The sequence below is a fragment of the Silene latifolia genome, chromosome 11 (assembly GCF_048544455.1).
Source record: "Silene latifolia isolate original U9 population chromosome 11, ASM4854445v1, whole genome shotgun sequence".
NCBI classification, from domain to species: Eukaryota; Viridiplantae; Streptophyta; class Magnoliopsida; order Caryophyllales; family Caryophyllaceae; genus Silene; species Silene latifolia.
This window is the reverse complement of record NC_133536.1, coordinates 92,025,202-92,032,676: the sequence shown is the minus strand read 5'-3', so window position 1 is coordinate 92,032,676 and position 7,475 is coordinate 92,025,202. Positions and strand designations below refer to the sequence as shown.

Sequence of the window (7,475 nt, the reverse complement as noted above, 5' to 3'; positions counted from 1 at the left end):
ATATTTATCCCGTTGAGTCCAACCAATTTTCACGCGTAATAACTTTTATTACCCTACTTACCCAACGTAAAAAGAGTGTACCTCGGTGATCCGAACCTACCTCTAATGAAGAAGGGATTCATAGATGCTATTATTTGGTAAGGCTTAATCTCAATTTTAAACAAATGTGAGAGATCTTATCAATTTAATTGTCTATCACTTTTAAGTGAACAAAATTAGTGAATGCTAGACGATTAAATCGATAACAAAAAAAAAAAACATGTAGTGACGATTTGGCATGAATGCATAGAAGAATTAAAACAAACAAGTCCTACTATGGCCACCTAGTTAATCTAATTAACTAAAATTATTACACTTCGGAAACCAACTCCTTGGTCCCTTGAGTCTTCATAAATTGGCCTCCTTCTTTAGGATTTCGGAACGCCTTTCCGAAAACACCGTCTTCATGAAAACTCCGTCTTTAGAAGCTTCATCTAATTACTAATAATTAAATTACATAACAATACCCTATTATACAATTTGTAATAAAATTAAAATAAAACTATTAATTAATTACAAATTAGGCGATGCGAAATCGCAATTAATTACAAAACAAGTCAATATTCCCTTACATTTCGGGAAATACCAACTTCTACCTATGGCCATATTAGGAAAAATTACATAATTATAATTCTAAAAAAACATTCATCTAAATGAATAATAAAATGCATTATGAAAAATGACATGCCAAATCGTCTAACTTACCAACAACGATCATTTGAGCTTGCTTTGACGGAATTTTTTACCAATAAAAAATTCAAAATCAATTCTTAAAACACTTTTAAGACTTACACATCATTCTAATCTGGTCTAATATTAAAATAATTATTCTCAACAATTATCTTGAATTTATATGGGAATTAAAAAAACAATTGTGACAAAAAATGATATAATAATTCACAATTATCATACAAAAATTCCATTTAATATAAAAATTTATGGAAAAATAAATTTCAAAACCATGAATATTCTGGTCTTACACCAAAAATGCCATGCAAGTGAAAATTTTTGTTTTTGAAATTTATTTAAAACGATTTCACAATTTAATCGGTAAAGCGATAATTTTTACGATTTAATTCTAAATCAAACCATAAAAATTAAAATGACTTAAAATAAAATTTTGTACATTTTGGAACAATTTCCAGGAGCTAAAAATTCAGAAATTTCGAGCCCTAAATTTAAATCAATATTTATTTACAAAATAACCATTATTTACCCATTTTTATCAAATAAAAATCGATAAACTACCTAAATTAATCACATTAACCTAAAGTATCTACTTATCTCATAAATAGAACATTCATGTGATTATTTATAAATAAATATGCATAAAATTAACATGCAACCAAATTAAATTAACTCTTAATTAATTTTAATGCATTTTTACTCAATTTTATGCCAATTTAAGTTATAAAAAGTGGAAAAAATTAACAAAAATCAAATTTTCGTCCCATATCATTCTAAGACCAGATTTTTTACATGCAAGACTATATTATGTGATAAAACGAATTTTAGAAAAATAATATCAATTTTATTAATTTATCTCATAAATTACTAAAATCGTCTTAAGACAACATACTTGTATTTAACAATGCTCTGATACCACTTGTTAGTTATTTAGACCATATTAATACTCATCTTATGATATTAAAATTACAAATTAATTTAAAATGGTCTAAATCTACATGCATGCAAATAAAAGTATAAAAGATGGTATTAAACCATCTTAAGACAAAAGTTCCTTACATTGTATAAGGCAAGTTTTGGGCACAACTCAAGGACTCCTTCCTTGATGTTGTTCTTGAGCTATGAAAATGGATGATCCTCCAAGACAACAAACCACCAAAAAGATGGTCTCCTAAGGATACACCCAAGAATCAACCCAAAATACTACTACAATACTAACTAGATATATGTAGTAGTAAACCTTGTTTAATTGTATATATGATGTACTAATAAATATTATTAGTTTGATAATATTATTAGTTAATATTTATATATGTTTTTGATATAAAAGATGAACAAAATAAGAAGAAAAATTTGGTCTTTAGGTAGTGTATATGAACCTAGACCAATTTTTCTTCAAATTTTTCCAACTAGAGAAATGGTGGAGTTGCAATGGTATTTATAGGCAATTTGAGGGGACAATTATAAGTGGAAAAATCCACCTAAAGGACACTTGTGATGTCCTCAAAAACCAGTATATGTGGAATACTTTTGGTCCATTTCGGTTTTCGATATTTGCCCCGCAAATGCTTATAAGTCGTATATTTAATTATCTTACATAATTAAATATTAATTTAATTTATTTAACACTTAAATAATATAAATTAACTACCAATGACTACTTAACTATTAAGTAATCATAAGACCATTTTATCAACATACAATGTGTCAATATTAACCCATTTAGCTAATTTTACAACCTCTTGTAAAATTTAATAGCTAATTAATTCCACCTCAAAACATATACACGTATCGTATAAAATTAATTAATTAACAATTAATTAATAAATTCTAATCAGTTATTATTTAAATATCTCATAATTAAATAATAAATCTCTTTGTCCCGAGTTCGTAACCCGCCATCAAATAATACATTTATGTGACTAACTAAGAGTCAAATAATACAAGGAATTAATTATCTCGTATCTCATACAAACAATTAATTTATTCTATTTGGGCGTCATCCTATAGGTGTGACCTAAAGGGATCACCGATCACCGCCGTCACACGACAAAGAATGTCAAACTCTAGTCACCAATCATTACCGATTAACGACGATCAGCTGACAAATAAATAAAATAAATCCCCGATATTCCTTTTACGAGATTTAATATGTAAACGCACTTATTGTGGAGGACACTACTCCAACAAAACTTCGCTTGCTTGTTCCCCAGTGATGTCATGAGTTGACAAGAGCAACTCCCCTTTCTTGTTATCATGGCCAATGAGGCCTTCTTCATTATTTGTCATGATGGGTGAGCTATTCAAGCTCTCATTGTTGTTGTTGAAAATTCCATGCTCTCCGAATAGAGCTACTTGAATGTCATCGACTTTCTTCTTCCATATGGGTGATGTTTCGTTACCCTTGGCTTGATCTTTGCATAGAGATTCTAACTTCTTCCTATCACTTTCTCGGCTATAGTGATTGACCAAGAAGCATGGCTTATGTAATCGGGGAGCTCTCATAGTTTTGTCAAGATTGAAAGTAATTGTCTCATCCCCTACTTCAAGTGTGAGCTCTCCATGTTTCACATCGATAACCGCTCCGACGGTATCCAAGAAAAGGCTTCCTAAGATGATAGGAATGTTGGAATCCTCCTCCATGTCTACAATGACAAAGTCTACCGGGATGAAGAATTTGCCAATTCTCACGGGCACATCCTCCCATACACCTAGAGGTATCTTTGTTGATCGATCCGCCATTTTAAGAGTAATGTTGGTGCATTTGAGCTCTCCCATTCCTAGTCTCTTACATACCGAGTATGGAATGACACTTACACTTGCTCCAAGATCACACAATGCCTTGTTGATTGTAGTGTCGCCAATGGTACAAGGGATAGGAAAACTTCCCGGATCTTTGAGCTTTGGAGGGAAACTCCCTTGAAGAATAGCACTACTCACTTTGGTAAAGGCAATAGTTTCCAACTTTCGGATGGATTTCTTCTTGGTATGAATATCCTTCATGTACTTTGCATAAGCCGGAACATGATTGATCAATTCCGTGAATGGGATTGAGACTTCTAAGTTCTTCACAATTTCCATGAACTTTCCAAGTTGCTCATCAAGCTTAGGCTTAGCTTGGCGACTTAGGAATGGAAGTCTAATCACAATAGGCTCTGTCTCAATTTCCTTAGCCTTCTCTTCATTTTTCTTCTTTGAAAGTTCTTTGGTAGTAGGCTCTACTTCCTTAGAGTTCTCTACAACTATTTGCTTGCTACTAACATCCACAACATCTTTATCAATTGGCCTCTTCGGCCCCTCATATCTTGTACCACTCCTCAAATGGATGGCAGTAACCGTTTCATGTCTTGGGGGGTTACCTTGAGGAGGTAATTGCCCCTTTTTTCTTTGGGAGCAAGAAGATGCTAGTTGAGTCATTTGAGTCTCTAACATTTTGGTGTGGGCAAGTATGTTGTTGATGGTGGTTTCTTTAGCTTGGCTATCTTTTTGCATTTGGGTGAATAATTCTTGTTGGTTCTTTTGCATTTGTAGGACTGCTTTTTGAACATGAAAGCTTTGGTAATTGGATTGGTTGTAGGAAGGTTGATTTTGATATCCTTGGCTTTGGTTGAAAAAGGGTCTTTCAGTTGGATTTCTCATTGGAGGTGGGGTGTATGTTGGTTGAGGATTTTGGACATCTTGGCTCTTGTATGAGAGATTTGGATGGAATTTGGTATTCTCATTATAGTAGTTGGAATAAGGGGTGCCATTCTTGTATGCTTGGAAAGCATTCACTTATTCATTTGTCCCCTTACATTCATTTTGATCATGTCCCAAGGTTCTACAACTTTCACATACTCCATTTGGGATTAAGGATGATGCCATCATAGCATTGACATGTTGTTTGGGTGATTTGAAAGCTTCATCAAGCTTAGCCATGGCCTTCTCAAACTTCAAGTTGATGGTGTCGATATAAGCACTTAGTTGAGCACCCAATTGTGTGATGGAATCTACCTCATGCTTTCCTCCTCTAGTGGCCTTTCGAGGCCTACTATATTGGGAATTATGAACCGCCATCTCTTCGATTTTGGCCCATGTTTGGTTGTCATCAACTTCGGTAAACCTCCCATTGGATCCCATATTAAGAACATTGCGTGAGTCTTCATATAAGCCGTTCCAAAATTGTTGAACAAGGAACCACTCACTAAGTCCATGGTGTGGACAAGAACGACAAGTGTCCTTAAATCTCTCCCATGCTTCATATAATGATTCCTCATCCCTTTGCTTAAACCTGGTTATTTGGGCTCTCAACATGTTAGTCTTCTCCAGAGGATAGAATTTCTTGTAGAAGGCAAGTGCTAACTTCTTCCATGAGTCAATACCAAGGGTAGCCTTGTCTAGGCTCTTCAACCATTGCTTTGCGGTACCGATCAAGGAAAAAGGAAATAGTACCCATCAAATTTGGTCTTGAGTAACTCCAATTTGAGAAATTGCATCACAATAGTCGCAAAAAGTCTCCATATGTAAATTAGGATCTTCACTAGGAATTCCTCCAAATTGACTTCTCTCAACTAATTGTATGAATGCGGATTTGGCAATGAAATTACCGGTTAAATGTGGTGGTGTAGGAGTACCGTTTGGTAGGTTCTCCTCGGTTGGTACGGAATGAGATGAAAATTTAGGCATTGTAGGTTGATTTTGTTGTTGGTTTGGAATTGGGTTATCCTCTCCTTCTCTTGCAAAAGGGTTGACAAACTCAATGTTATTTGGTTGAATCTCCACAATCTCTCCAATACCCAAAACTCTTGAAGTACCACTAGCAACTCTTCTATTGTTAGTTAAGGTCGTTACAATCTCGAAATCAATAGGTAATGGATTACCTTGTGATCTCCGAGTCATGCAAAGTATCAAACAACTAGAAAACAATTAGAACAACCTTGAGGAGATTGACTTTCCCAAGGTAAAGAAAGACACAACTAAAAAAAATTAACGAAAATCAAATCAATTGAACACCGTCCCCAGCAATGGCGCCATATTTGGTATGTAGTCGTTATTGCTCGCTAAAGCCTCAACCAAAACAATATTTATATCTTTACAACCTACTCTTAGTAGAGCGATAAGCAAAGGTCGGATCCCAAGGGAAGGGTATCGATTTAAGATTTCAATTGCAAGTAGTTATGTCTTAAGGTGTCACAACTTTGGGTTGAGATGAGATGTAGTCTAAACTAAGCAACAAGATGAATGTAAATTAATGAAAACGAAGTGAAGCAATTGAAGGGGTTTGTAAACAATTGATTAGGGGCACTAGGGTGTCATGGGTTTATAAGGGAATCATGGAAATAAACCATACAAACATGTTCTCAAATAGAAGCAAGCAGCTTATTGTTGTGATGGAATCGAGTTACTGTATGTCTTACAATTCCTAGGAAGATTTAGGTCCCGGAGCCGAGTCGATCAAGACTTTACAACACCTACAAGTCGACTTAGTCTACTCCTATTCAACTCTATGCATGGTCTAACAAGGCTTGAGTTGGCTTATATCTTACAAGCCTCATTGAAAACATAGGAGATGGGTAAAAAATGCAAGGTTTCATAGTCTAGCATTTCATCAAACATGACATGTGCATAGGTTGAAATCACAACAAGCAAGCATTCATTTATGAAAACATATTAAATTAAGCATAGATCTAACCCCATGATTGATTCCTCTAATTCCCCATTAACTCTAGCTTAAGAAACTACTCACTCATGATCAAGTTTAACATGCTAATAAGGATATCAATCATATTAACAAAGCAAAACATGATGAATAAGTAATTGAAATAACAATAATTAAGCAAAGGTAAAAAGGGATTATACCAACTTGAGATGATCCAAATAATAAAGCAAAGAATAATAGAAGGAAACTTGATGATTGATGGAGAGTTGTCAATCCTCCAATAAACCTCAAATAATCTTCCAATTACCCAACTAAAACTAAGAACAATTGAGAGATTAACGAAAGATTAAGATGTGATTAATATTAAAACGTGTATTACAACTTGAATTAAGACTAAATTAAGAGATTTAGAAGGAGATTAGTACTTGATTCTAAGATTCATGCTAATCTAGGTAGTACAATAGGGTATTTATACAAAAATTAAGTACAAGGACTAGGGTTACTAAGGGCTTAAATGACGATTAAGACCCTAAGAGAAGCTTGAAGATTTGCAAATCCCGAGGGACATGCGCGGCCTGAGTAGCAACTCCCCAGGGACACGCGCGTCCTGGCCTTGAGAATGCTCAGGACTGTAAGGAAACCCGCTCAAGCTGGGCCTCGGGACACCCGGATCCTGGTCTGGGACGCTCGCCCTGAGCTCGGGACGCCCGGATCCTGGGACATGGTTCTTCTCTTATTCTTGGGTACCTAACAATCCGTGGGGACTGTCTTAGGGACGCGCGGATCTTCATCATTTCCCAATTCACTTTATTTATTTGCTTAGGCCTTTAGTATTTGAAGGAAAAGTAGATCTATATACTTAACATATTCATATATGTTTTAATTTAATTTGTCATAAAATTAAAGAATGATCTTATGCATGCAAACTATAAACAATTTAAAGAAGAAATCATCATCTTACATTGGATGTTTCGGTTTTATGGGCACAAGTGAGTTCACCTACTCACTTGTTCTTGATCTTCCAAATATTGGATGAACAAGGTTCAAATTAGAACCTCTCCCAAAAGTATATACCCAAGGAAACTCATAATTAACCAATATTATTTAGATC

At 34.5% G+C, this 7,475-nt stretch overlaps 1 non-coding gene across 1 annotated transcript; it reads left to right on the top strand.

The window, feature by feature from the left end:
* Positions 1-4,912: 4,912 nt before the first annotated feature.
* Positions 4,913-5,019, top strand: LOC141615861 (small nucleolar RNA R71). Its single transcript, XR_012530253.1, has one exon. It is a non-coding gene; the product is annotated as a small nucleolar RNA R71 (small nucleolar RNA).
* The last annotated feature ends 2,456 nt before the right edge of the window (positions 5,020-7,475 follow it).